Source organism: Mus caroli, chromosome X, assembly GCF_900094665.2.
Source record: "Mus caroli chromosome X, CAROLI_EIJ_v1.1, whole genome shotgun sequence".
NCBI classification, from domain to species: domain Eukaryota; kingdom Metazoa; phylum Chordata; class Mammalia; order Rodentia; family Muridae; genus Mus; species Mus caroli.
This window is the reverse complement of record NC_034589.1, coordinates 131,052,627-131,071,186: the sequence shown is the minus strand read 5'-3', so window position 1 is coordinate 131,071,186 and position 18,560 is coordinate 131,052,627.

Genomic DNA, 18,560 nt, shown 5'->3' with positions numbered 1-18,560 from the left:
TCCCCTCCCTCTTCTTTCCTCCCTCCTTTCTTCTTTCATTAAAATATAAGCAAAGCACATCTTAGTTTGAGGAGATGTGTCTTGGAAGAGCAAAGTGGTTCATTTATTAGAGACCCGAATCCCACATGAATAGGCAGCTGATAAAAGTGATTTGACTGGCATTGAATTTTTTCTTTTCATAGTGGAGTGTGCTGAGGGGAAACTGTCATATATTTGTCAAGTTCTCAGTCCTTGCTTTCTAGGGGCCAGAGGATCATTCTTTCAGGTTGGTAACAACTTCACCTCTTATAGGCAGTTTCCCCCAAGAGACACACTGGCCTTTGGCTGATCAATGTCTGCTCACTCTTCTCACTAAATACACAGTGTTTTCTGGCTACTTCATTAGAGAAGAGCCTCTCCATTGTGTCTACCAATACAATTTGCAGAGAATGTCAGGGACCTGTAAAGTTGCTGAGGCCTATCCATGAGCCTATGGGGTTAGAGCTTCCCAAATTAGTCACAGATAGAGGAGCATCTGAATAACTGTGCTGGAAATCCCAGTGTCCAGGTGTCTAAATTAGGGTTACAATTGCTGTGGTAAAATGTGACTTGGGGAAGTCAAGACAGGAACTCAAGCAGGGTAGGATTCTAGAGGGAGGAGCTGATACAGAGGACTCTTTATGGCTAGCTCAGCCTGCTTCCTTATAGAATGCAAGACCACCAACCTAGCGATGGCACCTCCCACCATAGGCTGCCCACCCACACAGCAGTCATCAATTAAGAAAATGCCCTACAGGCTTGCCTACAGCCTGATCTTATGGAAGTGCTTTTTTCCTTGAGGTTCCCTGTTCTTGGATAGCTTTAGCTTATATCAAGTTGATGTAAAAACTATGCAGCACACTAGGCTTAACTCCAATGGAGCAAACCAGAAGCCCTGGGGCTTCTGCTTACATAAACTCATCAGACGGTTCTTAAACTAATGTCTGGGAGGTTCTAAATCTATGTGAAGAACCTGCTAAAGACATCCTTTCTCTGTTAACTGAAGAGATCCTACAGTTCCCACTGGAGAATACCTCCAGTGTTTCAAGAGAGCACCTCAATCTCAGGAGAGTGGATGGCACCGTGGGTATATGTGAGGGTTAATTTGTCAGTTTGACTACATCTGGAACCACCTAGAAGACAATACAGTGAGGTAGTTTGTAGATTAGTAAAGTGGAAAAAAAAAAGATCACCCAAAAATGTGGACAGCACCAGTCAGTCCATAGGATGGGATCTCTGGCTGAATAAAAAGAAACAGTGACTTGGGCATCACCATTCACGTATCTCTTCTTCCCGACAGAATGGGACCAGATGCCTCATAATTCTGCGGTCATCACCACTCCATCAGGGTAGGAAGGTACCTTCAAATTAGAAGACCAAAGAGACTATTCCTTTCTTAAATTGCTTTGCCACGTAATTTTATTGTAGAAAAGAGAGAAATGACTGCTATAGTATGACACACACACCTTTAAGAGTTGAGGCTAATGCCAGTTCATTATCTCATGATCATGAAGAATGACGAGGAAAAAGACAGCATAGCGCTAGAAGACAAACTTCAATGGGAAGCACCCTGTAGCAGAAAGGGAACTTAAAAATGAGTTGCCAAATAGCATTCTGGATTGGAGCTTTTTCTTTGTAAGATCCTGGCAACAAGCCGTTTTTTTTGTTTTGTTTTGTTTTGTTTTGTTTTTTTTTTGGTTCCATCCTTATGTAAATTAGGCATTGAGCTGGTAGGAATCTGGTTGGTTAATTTGAATGTGCCCCGGAGTTCTGATTGGTTGATGAGTTGGGTGAGCGTGGGCATCCTCACGGAAGCCCACAGGCAGGAAAAAGGTTCAACAACTATTCTAAGGGGAGAGCTACAATGTAAAAAATAACAAAGGTTGTTGGTTAGTTGCTGGTTTGATGAGCCAGTTCACTTGGATTTATTTCAGTTCCCAAGCTCACCTGATTGGGCAGGTTTTATGGTAAAACCTTGGTGTTCTCAGTCCTGCCAGGGTGTGCAGACATTCTTGGAAGTTTTTTGGGTTCTGTAACGCTGACTAACTGCCTGTGGTGTAGAGTGTTGTCCCTGATTCCTAGCACCAAGCCACTGATTTGTTTCATCTCAGATCAGTCATGGCTCATGCGGGAAGGTCAGGTAGATGCCAGAGATGAGAGCAGTTAATAATCCAGCCAGAAAGCTGTTTACTGGATTGTCTTTCTGCTTGCAACCTTTCTGAACCCTTTAAAAATCTAAACGTAGGCTTCCAAACTGACAGCCTGCTGCCACTCAGCAGGAGAAAGAGACTCAGGTGAACCAAAGCCTGGTGAATAATAGGCCATCTGGCCATGGAAGTCTGCCTAGGTTTTGGCAAACTTGTGGGTATTTGAGATTTAGAAAAAAAAAACCCCAAAAAACCCAAAAACCCAAAAACCCAAAACCACCCTTTTCTCAGCTCTGTTCTCCAGCCAGTTCCCCAGTTTCCTCAAAGCTCAGTTAGAAGCTACCCTCCAGGGAGCTGCCTGACTCTGCAGCCCAGGTGCTTTCCCTAATGCTGCTTTTCATGAAGAGCTGGCAAGGATGTGCAGCAAAGAAAGGGGGTGGGGGTAGGGACGAATAGGTTGCTATGTGCGCACGGAGGTTCCTCCCGAGATCCACTACTGGATCCTTTTGGCAGGAGGTTCATGCTCCAGTTTGATTCATGGAACTGAGTCAGGATAGAAAAACAGAAAAATTTTGAGGCTGTGAGAAAGGACAGAGAACATTATCCCAGGGTCTGCTGAAGGCTCTTGGCAGAGGAGACATAAGAATTCCAGCACAATTAACAACATTTGCTGTAAAGGCTGTCTGCAGAAGTTAATATCCTTTGGTCTATAGTTATTTTATGTTAAAAGTACAGATGAATGTTTAGGAGCTTCATTCCTTTCCTCATCCTTTGCCTGAGAACCTCAAACAAAACTTAACTTTAAAGATATCCAGTAAAGATATGGCATCTCACTGTCCTGGATCCCTTTGGGCTAGGCTTTTACCTTACCAACTGTAATCCTGTCGGACCCCAACCTTAAGCTCCTAAAGATAAGATTGTAACTTCAAACCCCACTGAAACTCTATATATGACTATTGTAACAGTCATCTGTGACTCTCCTTTTAAGAGCCTGCGCCCACTTTGGGATGTGTCATACTTAATGAGACTCATCTTTGAGACTCCCCCTCCCATGCTTGCTGATGCCCACTCTTCTGACTACCCCTCCTTCTCCTCATCTCCATGCTTAAGCCTTCACTAAAACATCTTCAACAAAATCTGCTTTGTGAATTGGCTATTCCTGAAATTATTTTCAAAATGATTTCTGGTGTGGAAGCCAGAAGTCCTGCTTTGGTATGTGTTGAGGTCCCTACAACTCTTCAAGCTGCTGAGGGTGACAACATGGAGCTGAAAGAATGACCAAAGGACCCTTGGAAGGAATCACCTTTGATGAGGAGCTACTGAGGCCCACACAGGTAAACAAAAACACAGAGAAAGCTTCCCATAAGATAATTATTTATTTTGGGGAGTGGGTTTTTGGAGACAAGGTTTCATTCTATACCCCAGGCCAACCTCAAACTCAAAGCAATTCTCCTGTCTCAGGTTTCCAAGTGCTGGGATTATATGCACAAGACCTCTTTATAACTACAGCAGTAAATATTTCTCTCTTGGCATGGCTTGAGTCTGAATTCAGTCCATTTTGGCCTTCTGTTTCTCTGGCCATTGCTGGAGTAGGAAGAAAAAAAAAACAAACACAAAACACAACATTTTCCTAGGCAAACTGCCTTAGCTGAGTCACTTCGAGGGAAGCAGTAGGTTGAAGGATAAAAAGCAGTTAAGGATTTGTGAAGGGTGGCTGGCTTATAACCCAATTAGAATTTCAAAGGCGGAAGCCTAGAGCCTAAATTAATTTAGAACGGCAGCTTATCTTGCCAACACTCACCTCAGAATTTATAGTGTCTTTTTCTATCTCAAATTACATGAGGGAACTCTAAATCAGGGAAGGCTTCTGAATGATCTTTGCTATGGGCTGGTGATGCCTGATAACAAAAGGGCCTCCCACCACCCAGTTTGGGCATTGATCTCCTTGATGACAGGTCTTCACTCACTGTCACTTGCCTCCTTGAGCAAACCTGTTTTCGGGAGCTGGTGTATTGTGCCCTCCACCCAACCCCCTACTCTGGAGGTGAGCTATGTGTCCTTGCACTTCTTCCTTCTCAGGTCACAATGAAACCACTACTCCTTTGAAATTCTTTCCCTTGGGCACTATGGGCTCTCCCATTCAGTGAATAATCCTGAACTTGCTTTTCTGTCTTCCAGTGTATGTGTATGTGTACGTGTGAGTGCATGCGCATGTCTTTGTGTGTATGTGTGTGTGTGTCCCTGCTTGAGATATGTTCTCAGATTGACCTTAAACTTGCTCTGTAGTCAAGGATGACTTTGAACTCTCTGATTCTCTTACTTCTACCTCCTGAGTTTTGGGCTTACAGGCATGTACCACCACGCCCACTTTTTGTGATGCTGAGGATCTCAGCCAAGGCTTTGTGCATGCTAGACAAGCACTCTAGTAACGGAATAAAATCACAAGCCCGTTTGGATGTATGCACACACACATATTTTCCTACTTTTAAAGACAGGCTTCATGCAACCCAGGGTGGCCTACAAGTTATTAGGTTGCCCAATGCGGATCTCAAGCACAGGATCCTACTTTGCTCAACAGAATCCTGAGATTACCAGATAATGCAGCCTTGTTCTTCTGCAAAGTGAATTTTTATTAAAATTTTTTTTCATAAATATATCTTATCAATAACAACAACAAAACTCAGTAAGACAAAAAATAAAAATAAAAAATATCTAAATAAAACAAAATGAAACGACTGGAGAGATGGCTCAGAGGTTAAGAGCACCGACTGCTCTTCCAGAGGTCCTGAGTTCAATTCTCAGCAACCACATGGTGGCTCACAACCATCTGTAATGGGGTCTGATGCCCTCTTCTGGTATGTCTGAAGACAGTGACTGTGTACTCATGTACATAAAATAAATAAATAAATCTTTTTAAAAAATATAACAACCTCACAACCATGCCACCAAAATCAAAACCTAAACACAACACCCCATGGAGTCATTTTGTGTGGGTCAGCTACTCCTGGAAATGGAGCCTGACTTACCCTCTAGTATTCACTGAAAAATACTGGTTTTACCTTTCTTATCAAGTATACACTATACAAGAGGAATTTAAACAGAGTCAGCATATAATGGGGGAGACAATGTTCCAACTAGATATCTAATGCCACCAAGTAAACCCTGTAGTGCCAGAAAGAATTTCTACCTTTTGAGTCCTTGGACAAGCGGGTCCCACAGACACCACCCTCAAACATTACAGGCTTCTTCCAAGGTAATAAGTTACTCTCCACTACGTGATGGTGAGGCCCTATTGCCTAAGATTTAAAAAAAAAAATACATGAATTGTGTTACCCCAGTTATTTCCAAACCCTCCAATACTTTCTTGTCCTTCTTGTGCTAAGATGCCATAATCCCCCGTGTCGGTATCAGATACATGCATGAACTGGGTTGCACATCAGTCAAGTTGCTTTTCTAGGGTTTGAGGGATCTGTCTCTCTCCTCTGGCCACATTGGCAACTTTTGAGTTTCTGAACTCAAAAAACCTTCCACCAGGAAAATTCTACTCCATATTTTACTTTTCATTTTGTTTTTGCTTTGTTTTTTTTTTTTTTTTTCAAGACTGAGTTTCTCTGGGTAGCCCTATCTGGAACTTGCTTTGTAAACTAGCCTGGCTTCTGCTTTTGTCAGTTTTTCTTCAGTGGCTACCCCTCATTCTTCTTCACCACTTAAGTGTCTTTACAGAAGCATTTTGTAGGCTCCTTCTCTAAAACCAATCCTCCTGCATTCATTCTTCCCAATCACTTTCTTAAATATTACCCTGTTCTACAGTTACAGTACATACTGTTAAATGGTCTTGTGTTTGTTTGCTTCTTTTATACCAACTTGAATGTGGCTATGCCAAGGGAGGAAAAAAAAGCAACGCTTTCTATCTATTTTGTTCATTGCTAGGTCTCTAGCATAAAGTCCTGCACATAGCAATTATGATTGGCAGTGAAATGGCTCACAATGGTCCCTGATATCTTTTATGTATATCCTTTTCAAAATTCTTTGAGTATGTACCACTTGGACTCACTTTTTAAGTAATTATTTTATTTATTTATTTATTTATAGGCAGAATTTTTCTGTGTAGCCCTGGCTGTTCTGGAACTAGCTCTGTAGACCAGGCTGGCCTTGAATTCAGAGATCCATCTGCCTCTGACTCCTGGTATGTTGGGATTAAAGGCATGGATTAAAGGATTAAAAGCCACTGCCTGGCTTTTTTCTCTTATAGCAGTTTTATACTTACTTAGCGTGGGTTAATTGTCTAATCCCAATGATCCTCCCACATTTCTCTGCCCTCTCCCCTCTGAACCCTTCTGCCCCAGTATCTCCTCTTCCCCTTGCCTATCATGAGTGTTTTATTACCTTCTTCATTCCCCCTTAAAGGATCATTTCTCTTCTCTGCTGAGCTCCTTTCAAATTCCATGATGTCTACCCATGATCCTCAACCTCTGTTGTCACTAGTTTTTCTGATAATCAGACTAACTAGGATGAGATAGACTCTCAAAGTCGTCTTCATTTGCGTTTCCTCGATTGTCTAAGGATGATGAGCATTTAAAAGAATATTTATTGGCTGCTTGTGTTTTCTTCTTTTGAGAATTGTCTACTCAGTACATTGAACCACATGTTGATTGGCAGGTTCATTTGTTTGGTGCTTATTATTTGTAGTTATTTACATATTCTTGGTACTGATCCCTTGTCGGAAGTAGAGTTGGAAAAACCATTCTGCTATTCTGTAGGCTGTCTATTCTCTCTGTTGACAGTTTCCTTTGCTGTGCCAGAAGCCCTTTCACATCATGCAATCTTACTTGACTAACTCACTTTCAATGAATTAATTTATTTTCAGTAATACGAATATTGTGCTGGGTATGGTAGTGCACACCTTTAATGCCAGCACCCAGGAGGCAGAAGCAGGTAAAAAAAAAAAAAAAATCTCTGTAAATTCAAGGCCAACCTGGTCTACATAGCAAGTTCCAGACCAGCCAGGGCTGCGTTGTGAGACTCTATTTAAAAAAAAAAAAAAGATAATTAAATAAATTAAATATTTAAAGTATGTATTTTTAAATGATCTTCTGTTCACTTGTTTATTTTGGCCACCTTGAACATAACTGTGTCAAAAGAAAAACTTCCTTCCAGGGCCTTTTACTTGCTTATTTGCTTGTTTTGAGATAGGGTGTAGCCATGTAGCTTTGTCTATCCTGGAGCTCACCATATTAACCAGTTTAGCCTTGAACTCACAGAGATCCATCAACTTCTGCCTCCCAAGTGCTAAGTTTACAGGCTATCATACACAGCCCTAGGTTCAAGTAATCATTTACCCTGCATATTTGCCAGCACCTACTATTATATACACTTAAATTATATGCAGCTCCTTTTAAAAGCTTCTTAGCCATTTGCATACAGAATTAGGAGTTTCACTGTGACAGTGTTACACATATCTGATCTTCTTTGCCTCTTATTACTCTCTTCTTGACACTCTTAGCCTGAGCTTGCTGGTTCCTTTCCTCCCCTGAAAAGTCCCCCTTCTGCTGTCATTGGGACTTCCTTTTGGCAAAAGAAAGAAGCAGAATGTGACAGGTGTCACTTTAAGACTGTGTCATCCACATTCAGTATCCCGGGTTTCCTGCTTTGCTCTGGGGGCAGCCAACTGCACTGCTATGCCATGAGATGCCCGCTGGAAAGAAATTGCTGCCAGAGACGGTCTGAGTCCAGCCAGGGGCCATGTGAGCAAGCATAGGGTGGACTGTAAGAACTGACTCTTACTCCAGCATTGAGATGTCACTCTGGCCAGTAACTCCATTCTAGCCTTGTGAGTGATGCTCAGATGGGAGCAACCAACTGAACTACACTCAGATTCCTGAGCCACACATCCTGTGAGATAATGAAGGTTTGCTATGCTATTTTAAATTACCAAAACTGATTCACAGACGTAAAAGAACTGATGCAGTAGATCCTTAAAAAGAAAAAAGAAAAAGAAAAAAAAAAAGCCTGTTGAATGAGGGACCTACTGTTGACCTCAATAGCCATGTGACTTCCTCCTTTTCTGTATCCCTGCCCCTCCCGCCCCCAGTCTCTTGACCATATTCTTATTGTCATCTGGAATGCCTCCACATCTAAGATTACACCCTAATACATCTTATCTATGGCCACTATATTAACCTTCTTGTTCACTTAGTTATTAAGACATAGCATCATGCCTGGCATGTTCATGTAATGCCTTTAATCTCAGCACTCAGGGAAGCAGAGACAGGTGGATCTCTGTAAATTCTAAGCCAGCCTGGTCTACAAAGTGAGTTCCAGGACAGCCAGGACTGTTACACAGAGAAACCCTGTCTCGAAAACAAGCAAACAAACAAAAATGCAAAGCAAAAACCAAAACAAAACACAAGACAAAGAGAAACGATATCATTACAATGCCTTAGAAAGGAGAAGAAGGAAACAATGAGGAGAAATCTGGGGTACAATACAGACCCTGTGACAGAGCTGGAAAACCAGAGGGGAGTTTGAGTTCTGATGCTGCAATGGTCCTTCAGCATTGTTCTGAGTTTGACCAAGACAGCCCCTCCCCCTGTCTTGGTCAATAGAAGTGGGCTCCTAGGGGAGTGCTGAAATGATGAAGGCATATCCTGCACATCTGAGGACATCTCAGGAAGGCCTTGTAGCCCAGTTGATGACAGCCTATGTTGCTATGCTTAGAAAATGGGGAAATAAATCTTTGCTTGCAAGGCAATTGTGTTGGATAGCACATGGCAGTGCTCACTCTACTTCAGTCAACTGGCCCTTTAACTATACTCCTTTCTTTCCCTACTTAGTACCATTGTTCAAGATTCCAACTATACTCAAGTTTCTTCAAATCTTTGCATCGCTGCTTTTCTATATTACCTGTCCAAGCAAAAACTCAAAACCATCAGTGACTTCAAGTAACTGTCTTAATAAGTATACCAAGGTATACTTATAAGTATTAGTATACTGCTGAACACAGAGAGAGTAAAATAACTGTAAACATTGGTGTTTTCATTAAGTTGGTGCTCTGTCAATCTGAATATACTCCACTCATCAGCATTTTCTCACTCAGTAGTCCAGTAATTTCAAAACAACATATTGTTCAAAGCATTCAACTTTCTAACTCTCCCACTTGCATCCAAATAGATGATCGTCTGTGTTCTGGGAAAAAGTCACTATCAGAAAACATCTTATGGAATTTCTTGATAATACATGTTCCAGCAAGCAAGATTTATTATCCCAAATAATTATCAAACTCATCTAGTTATTTAATTGTTCTTTGCATTTTATTTTTTAGGAGGGGAGATGCTCCCTGATTAAGTGAAATCAGAACATAACTTGTGAAAATCTGTTCTCTCCTACCATGTGGTTCGCAGGGATGAAACTCAAGTAGTCAGGCTGGATGGCAAGTGCCCTTATCCACTAGGCAATCTTGATGCCATATTACATTCATTTCTCACTACTTCCCCATTTTAATCCGCAATCTTTGTATATTTGAGTCCATGCAACTGTCTTCTAGATGGTCTTGTATATATTCTCATTTTTTTTTTGCCTCTACATTAATGAAACAGTTTCCCCCCTGCCTTCAGGGTCTTGCTTTGGGCAAGAGTATTTTCCTTTTCCAGTAACTCTAACATCATGGCTAATTCCCATGCTCTATTATGGTTGTATCATAAATCAAGGTCATACCATACCCTCAATAAGAACTCGTTTTGTTTTCCAAACTAGAAAAATATTCTGTGCTGTATTTTTTTCATAGCATACGAAGATTTCCCTTTTATAGCACTGTGGTGGTTTGAACTTAAAAGTTGGTGACTTATAAACAGAAAAAAAAAACCAAAACAAACAATGTTAATTATCTGTTTCTGTTGATGAAATATCTTAGCTGGGTACTTTTTTTTGTTAAAGAAACTACTTTAAAGATTCACTTTTATTATTTTAAATATGTATATGTATCTGTGTGGGGTTTTGCGAATGTTGAGTGAAGGTGTCTATGGAAGCTGGAGGCATAGGATCCCCCTGGAGCTGGACTTAGTAGTGTTTGTGTGCCTCAAGACAATGGTTCTAGGGACTGAATTTAGGCCTTCTGGAAGAGCAGTACGTGTTCTCTTAACTGCTAAGCCATCTCTCCAGGTCCTAGTAATTGCTTTTTTTTTTTTTGAGTGTGCAAGGTCTGTACATATGTCTTGATTTATTACAGCACACTTCATTACAAACAGTAATGACAATACATCCCCCAAACTCCATAGTTCATCTTTGAGTTGTTGATTTTAAACTTTTTTTTTTTACGTATTTTCCTCAATTACATTTCCAATGCTATCCCAAAAGTCCCCCATACCCCCCCCACTTCTCTACCCACCCATTCCCATTCTTTTGGCCCTGGCGATCTCCTGTACTGGGGCATATAAAGTTTGCAAGTCCAATGGGCCTCTCTTTCCAGTGATGGCCGACTAGGCCATCTTTCGATACATACAATGGAGTACTACTCAGCTATTAAAAAGAACAAATTTATGAAATTCCTAGCCAAATGGATGGACCTGGAGGGCATCATCTTGAGTGAGGTAACACAATCACAAAGGAACTCACACAATATGTATTCACTGATAAGTGGATATTAACCTAAAACTTAGGATACCCAAGATATAAGATACAATTTGCTAAACGCATGAAACTCAAGAAGAATGAAGACCAAAGTGTGGACACTGTGCCCCTTCTTAGAATTGGGAACAAAACACCCATGGAAGGAGTTACAGAGACAAAGTTTGGAGCTATGATGAAAGGATGGACCATCTAGAGACTGCCATATCCAGGGATCCATCCCATAATCAGCTTCCAAACGCTGACACCATTGCATACACTAGCAAGATTTTGCTGAAAGGACCCAGATATAGCTGTCTCTTGTGAGACTATGCCGGGGCCTAGCAAACACAGAAGTGGATGCTCACAGTCAGCTATTGGATGGACCACAGGGCTCCCAATGGAGAAGCTAGAGAAAGTACCCAAGGAGTTAAAGGGATCTGCAACCCTATAGGGGGAACAACATGATGAACTAACCAGTACCCCGGAGCTCTTGTCTCTAGCTGCATAAGGAATTGCTTTTTAAACATGTATTTATGTAGCTTTTGGTACAAGTGAGTATATATGTGCATGTGTGTGAATGTGTGCACATGCATGCACATGCAGCTACATTACATGCATTTTATTTCCTATCCAATGCAGTGATAATAGCATGGCTTCTAGACATCTACTTGGAGGGAGGTGACAGTGTCCACAAACCCCAGGAATGCAGCCTTGACCTTTACTGTCTGAAGCTGTTGTTGGTAGTGTTGACATTTCCTTAGAGGATCAGCTCAGTATATTTTTGAATACTGTTGTTGGCTTCTTTGCCTCAAATTTTATTCTTTACCCATCTCAATTATTCTGCAATGTGCCTGAATAAATCCATTATCATCTTAAATTAATTACAGTTAGTCTCTTGCAGCTGAGAACCTTGACTAATACAGAGAGCTACAATTATCTGCTCAAAGTCACTAAGGCAGCAAATCGTGAACATTTGCTTTAAAACGTGTCTCTGTCTAATTCCAGGGCCGAGATTCTACATCCTTCTTCTCCTTCTTACCTGTGGAAGGCTTTCCTTCCAAACAAGTGTGGATCCCCACGCTAACAGGTCAAAGAAGAATCATAGAGTTGTTCGTTTGTAAAAATCCAGTTTAGATTCTTGGAGTGGGGATGGGTATCCCCCGGCAGGCAGGCAGAGCCTCACCTAGAAGTTTTTTTCCTTTTGTGGTGAGCAACCACACTGCCTTAACAACCAACAAGGTGGCAATCAGCACCATTATAAAGGGCTGACAAGCAGAGATGTCATTAATTGGGAAAAATCACTAAAAGCACAGGAAGGTAGCCCCAGGCCAGACTATGAGAAACTATAGGAAACTATTTCAACAGATAAATGACAAAGTATAGAAGACAAGCAGGGTAGAGGTTTGTAGATGCCACCAGAGCTTATTGAAACTTGCAACATGTGGATGTTACTATTTCCAGTTACAGGAAACTTTAAAAAGCATTCCGGAACAATGCATATGTTGGATGCTTAAGAAAATTAAGGAATTTGTGCCTGTGTCTTCTGTGGGATGAGCTTTCCTTTATTTTTATTTTTAGTTTTAATTTTATTTTTACTTTTTTTTATTTTCTAGACAGAGTTTCTCTGTGTAGCTCTGGCTGGCCTGGCACTTGCTCTATAGACCAGGTTAGCTTTGGACAGAACTCAAAGATGCACCTACCTCTGCCTCTAGCGTGCTGAGATTAAAGGTGTGTGCCACCATGCCAAGCTTGATCTGTTTTTAAATAAATGGAGCAAGTTTTGTTTTTTTAAAAAACAGAAACAACAACAACAATGGCTTGCTATATAGTCCAGACTGGCCTTGAATTTCCCATCTTCCTGCCTCAGACTCCGAGTGCTGAGACTGCAAGGGTGCACCACACTGGAACAATATTTTTGTTAAAAATAGCTTTTATCTTATAGGCACATAATGAAATACTGAGATAAATAATGTAGTAGCAGATTTGTTTCACAATAATGCTAGAGGAAAGGTCTTTAAATGCAATACTGTTGATCACACACAGATAAAAGCTTGAAGCTGGATCATGGCTAAATGGTGAGGAGGTTACTGTACTATTTTAATTTCTGAAAATATTTCATGAAAAAAAGTCACAAAAGAAGGAGTAGGAGGCATTATTTGGCATAGAACAGTGGTTCTTAACCTCCCTAATGCTGTGGCCCCTGTTGTGATGACCCATCAATGATAAGATTATTTTCATTGCTGTTTTGCAACTGTAATTTTATCACTGTTGTAAATCGTAATGTTGCAAATACTTGTGTTTTCCAATGGTCTTAGGCAATGCCTGTGAAAGAGTCATTCGATGCCTTCCCCAAAGGTGGCGAAAGTCACAGTTTGAAAATTGCTGGCCTAGACCATTAGAATTGGATTCTAGGACTACATACATGCCCTGAGTTCATATTCTATCTCTGTTTTTAATAACTTTGTACCTTAGGCAAGGGCCCAACCATCTTGTGATACAAAACCACCAACACATGGCCTTAAAGATGATACAGGAGTGAGGAAAAGACAGGAGGGATGTGTGGGACTGGGCCTAGAAATGGTGGACAACATTGGTGTTCATATTGTGTTGGTTAGAAGACAGTCATACAGGCATGCTATAAAGGAGAATGGAGAAGATGAACTAGGGAAGATTAAACAGATGTGATAAGCATGTAACACATTCCTTGTAAGTAACCTCAACTCCCTGTCCTCCAGTCTGCTCCTTTATAGCATGGGGATAATAATGAGCATATTTCTCTGGGTATTAAATGAGTGAAATTGAATGAAAAGTTCCCACAATAGACACACCACATTTAAAAAGTACTCATTTTCTCCCTTCTCTTTCTCTCCCTCCCTTTCCTTCCTCCCTCCCTCTTTCTTGACAAGGTTTCACTATGGACCAGGCTTGAGCTCATGATCCTCTACTTCAGCCTCCTAACTGATGGGATTACAAGTGTGTGCCAAACTACTTGGTTTATTTACTGTTATTTATGTATTAATTCTATGTAGAGTTGGATTTTGATACACGACAAGAGTTAGGGACAGTCAAAGTATAGGATTGGTGAGGTAGTGTGTTTAAAGATTCATTATTTTTAATACGTATTTATGTGTATGCCCACTGTACTGGCTATTTTTGTGTCAACTTGACACAGCTGGAGTTATCACAGAGAAAGGAGCTTCAGTTGAGGAAATGCCTCCATGAGATCCAACTGTAAGGCATTTTCTCAATTAGTGATCAAGGGGGAAAGGCCCCTTGTGGGTGGNNCCATCNCTGGGCTGGTAGTCTTGGGTTCTATAAGAGAGNNGNCTGAGCAAGCCAGGGGAGGNAAGCCAGTAAAGAACATCCCTCCATGGCCTCTGCATCAGCTCCTGCTCCCTGACCTGTTTGAGTTCCAGTCCTGACTTCCTTTGGTGATGAATAGCAGCATGGAAGTGTAAGCTGAATAAACCCTTTCCTCCCCAACTTGCTTCTTGGTCATGATGTTTGTGCAGGAATAGAAACCCTGACTAAGACACCCACCCATGCATGCATGTACATACATATGTGAAGGAGGTCCTGGAGGCCAGAGAAAGCATCAGATCCCTTAGAGCTGTTGCTGCAGGAAGTTGTGAACCAAACCCTGCTCCTATCCAAGAGCAGCCAAGCCATTCTCCCAGCCTTGAGGCAGTGCGGTTAACAAAAGGTGAGCCACCGGAACAAACAGCAAAAGGGACAAGCTGGGTTAGTGCAGAGAACAATGAGTATGAATGTTGGGAAGGGTATAGGGGTAGACGTGTCCAGAGTGGCGGATTCAAGACTGATTGATCATAGAGGGCCTCTAACATATAAACTGGTCTCCACTATCCCGTATTTTTAAAGCTCATCATTTTCAGCTGGAAATGACTGCTAGAATAAACCTTTCTGCTTCTAACCCTTTTTAGAGCTGTGAGTGGCTATGTAGTTATATAACGGCCAACAAGGTATTATTTATGTGTCTCTGGTATAACACTTAGGGAGCAGCCTTCAAATGAACAAAGAAAGATATTACTATCCTTCCTACTGGGTGGAATGCTGACCCACTGGGTAGATCTAGAACAACCATTTGGAGCTGTGATGCACCATTGATCCATACGGGCAAACTAGGTGTACACAGAGAGGGGACCCAGTCACTCGGCATTCCAGAGATTGAGGACTTAACACACTAGCCCTGGACTTCCCATGGCTACATTAGTGTGGAATCAATATTTATCTTGTTTAAGCCACTGACATTCGGACTGTCTGGCTACTGGCAGCTGAACACTTATTAGAACGGATCTAGGAGATAGCTAAAGCAGCAGGTGGGACCGAAAACCTGAACTCAAAACAAGTACAGGGGAAGCGGATCCCAAGGATTCCTCCCAGACATACTCTGAACATATAATGCTCAAGTGACAGCTTCTTTCAGAGACACCTGCATACAGAAAACCTGATCTTTCCTCAAACACTCCCCTTTTTACTTCTCTGACTCTCTGTGAATATCCTTTAAAAAAAAAAGATTTATTTTTATTTTATGTGTATTGGTGTTTTGCTTGTATGGCTATGCACCATGTGTATGCAGTTCATAAGGAGACCAGAAGAGGGCGCAGGATATCTTAGAACTGGAGTTACAGAGAGTTGTTCGGGCCATGTAAATGCAAGGATTTGACTCCAAGTCTTCTGGAAGAGCAACCATCTCTCCAGCCCCCTATGGAATATTACTTCACGCTTAGAACCATTATCTTTCTTCTTCTTTTTTTTTTAAATTAAATTTTATTTTGTTTTTTACTTATTCACTTTACATCCTGCTCACTGCCACCTCCAAGTCCCCTCCCCACAATCCTTCTACTATCCCTCTTCCTCTTCTCCTCTGAGCCTGTGAGCCCCTGGATATCACCCCACCCTGGCACTTCAAGTCTCTGCAAGGCTAGGCGCTTCCTCCTCCACTGAGGCCAGACAAGGCAGCCCAGCTAGAAGAACATATCCCATGTATAGGCAACAGCTTTTGGGATAGTCCCCAACTCCAGTTGTTTAGGACCCACATGAAGACCAAGTTGCACATCTGCTATATATGAAAGAATCATGTTCTTTCATGTACTCCTAGCCCAGCTTTCGTAAAAAGCTCTTTGCCCCTTCCATCCTGCAGTGCCATGAGAACACTTTGGCCCATGTGCAGCTGTGTTCTGAATATCTCTGTTGTCTGCGGTAGAGTGTAAAGCAGAGAGAGGATTGGTGTATCCTCTATTTTGTATCTCCCTTTATTGCTTCCGTTACAAAACATTTTATACTCATAATCATGCTAACATCCATAGTTTTCCAGCATCTGAATTGAACTGGACTGATAAACAAATTTCCCCAAATCACTACAGCACACATACAGACTGAGTGATTATGTTGGACAGACTCTAAGATGACATTTTACAATCCTTATTTGACGCTTGGTTGCTGGCTAACTTAGAAACTTGCTTCTAAGCAGGAGAGCACAACCAAAATGATGGGAAGTCATTTCTGTGACTATGTAGCATAAGATTTTAAAGGATTTATTTTTTTATATTTATGTATTTATACATACATCTCTGTGTTAGTGTATTTATATATGCATGGAGTCTAGAAGAGGTTACTGAATAACTGGCAGCTGTAGTTTCAGGCAGCTTATGTCATGATGTAGGTACTGGGAGGTGAATTTTTCTGTAAAAGCAGCAAGTGATTTTTTTAAAAATAATTTATTCAGGGCTGGAAAGATGGATCAGCAGTTAAGAGCACTGACTGCTCTTCCAGACGTCCCAGGTTCAATTCCCAGCAACCACATGGTGGCTCACAACCATCTGTAACGGGATCTGATGCCCTCTTCTGGTGTGTCTGAAGACAACTACAGTGTACTCACATACACAAAAATAAATAAATCTTTAAAAACTAATTTGTTTATTTGTATTTTACATACATTGCTGTTTTGCCTGAATGTATGCCTGTGTAAGGGTGTCAGATCCTCTGGAACAGGAGTTGGAGAGAGTTGTGAACTGCCGTGTTTGTTCTGGGAATCGAACCTAGGTCCTCTGAAAGAACAGCCAGTGCTCTTAACTACTTAGTCATCTCCTCATCCTGCAAGTGATTTTTTTTTAAAGATTTAATTTTTTGACAATTTAATACATGATTATTGTGTTTACATCATTTCTAGGTTCCCTCTTTCCCCTCCAGCTCTTCCTGTGTCCCCTGCCTCTCAAAGACCCCTTCTTCTTTAAGATCTTAGCCATTGAACTCTCTCTCTCTCTAGGCCTAATTGTCACATAAGATTTTACTGTCTTACTAGCTGATTTTGACTTCTACTCTCATTGCTTGCATATTTTGATAAATCAAGCACCCAAGTTGAAAGGACTCACATGGTGAGGAATTGAGGGTATTTCCTACCCAACAGCCAGAACTTTCAGTCCAATAGTCACCGAAGAATGAACTTGCATCATCAGTAAGTACATGAACTTGGAAATGAACTTTTCCCATATAGATCTAATCAGAGTCCAGTCAGTCCTGGATGACAGCTTGATTGTATGAGGAACCTCAAAACAGGAGACACAGGTAAGCCATATGCATATTTCTGACCACAGAAAATACAAGGTAATAAATGGTTATTGGTTTCTGCTGCTAAGTCTACGGTCATGTTTCATACACCTGCAGATAGCTTTCCTACAGGTCCAAATCTCTATCAGGGATATTAACTTATTCAAATATGTGCCCTCAGAGACCACTAACTAGGTCCCTACTTCAGCACTGACAGAAGTCTGGATTACTGTTTGCAGGTACAGCACAGCCTGAACAAATCCATAATTGGTGGTGAGTTTGTGTAAGTTCCATAGCACAGCTTTGTGTAATGCTAGATGGACTTTCTTCCTTATTTTGTCTTGGTGAGTTCTGTTCCTTTTAAGGTTGTGCTGAGGATCCAAGGAAGGTCAGTTACGAAGACTCCAGATGTTTCTCTGGAAGCTTCACTTTGCCTATTGCATTGGCTTCAACAGGACCACTCAGCTCTCCATTTTGACCTTCCAAAATCTAGAAAAGGGCTCCCTTCTGGGTTTTGGGTATGCATAGCTCCATCCTTCCTAAACTGAAGGTATTTCTGAGAAGTCTATGCACCTCCCAAACGTGGTTAGTGCTTTATTTTCTCCTTCCATTTTCATTAATATAGTTACTCATGCTATAATGTTGTCAGTCATTCTCAAATGAGTGTGTGCTTTTAAATACTCTTCAAAATGTCTAAGATCTTTCAGATATATTAATTAAAAATAAATTATATGTTAATTTATCTGTGTGTGTGTTGTCATGTGTACACACAGAGGTCAAAGAACAACTTTCCTAAGTCATTAGTCTCCTTGCACCATGTAGGTCACTAGGGATTGAACTCAGGTCATCAGGTTTGGTGGCAAGTGCCTAGTGAGCTGACCCATCTCACTGGTTCTTTAATATGTTGGGAGTAGAGGGACTCACTATGTAGCCCTGGCTGGCCTGGAACTCACTATGCAGTTCAAGCTGTTCTCAAATCCACAGTGATCAGACTGCCTTTGCCTCCCAGGTGCTAGCATTAAACACATGAGGAATACATACGAGTTTTATGTATTAATAGGGTTCTAGTTTATATTTTCATATATGCATATAGCATACACCAACAAAATCCTGAAAATGGCTTTTGAATTTTACTGATGGCTATAAAGTTCTCTTCCTTGGAAATATATTTATTTTATTATGTTAGTTTATTCTTTTAAATTACATTTTTGTGTGTGTGTGTGT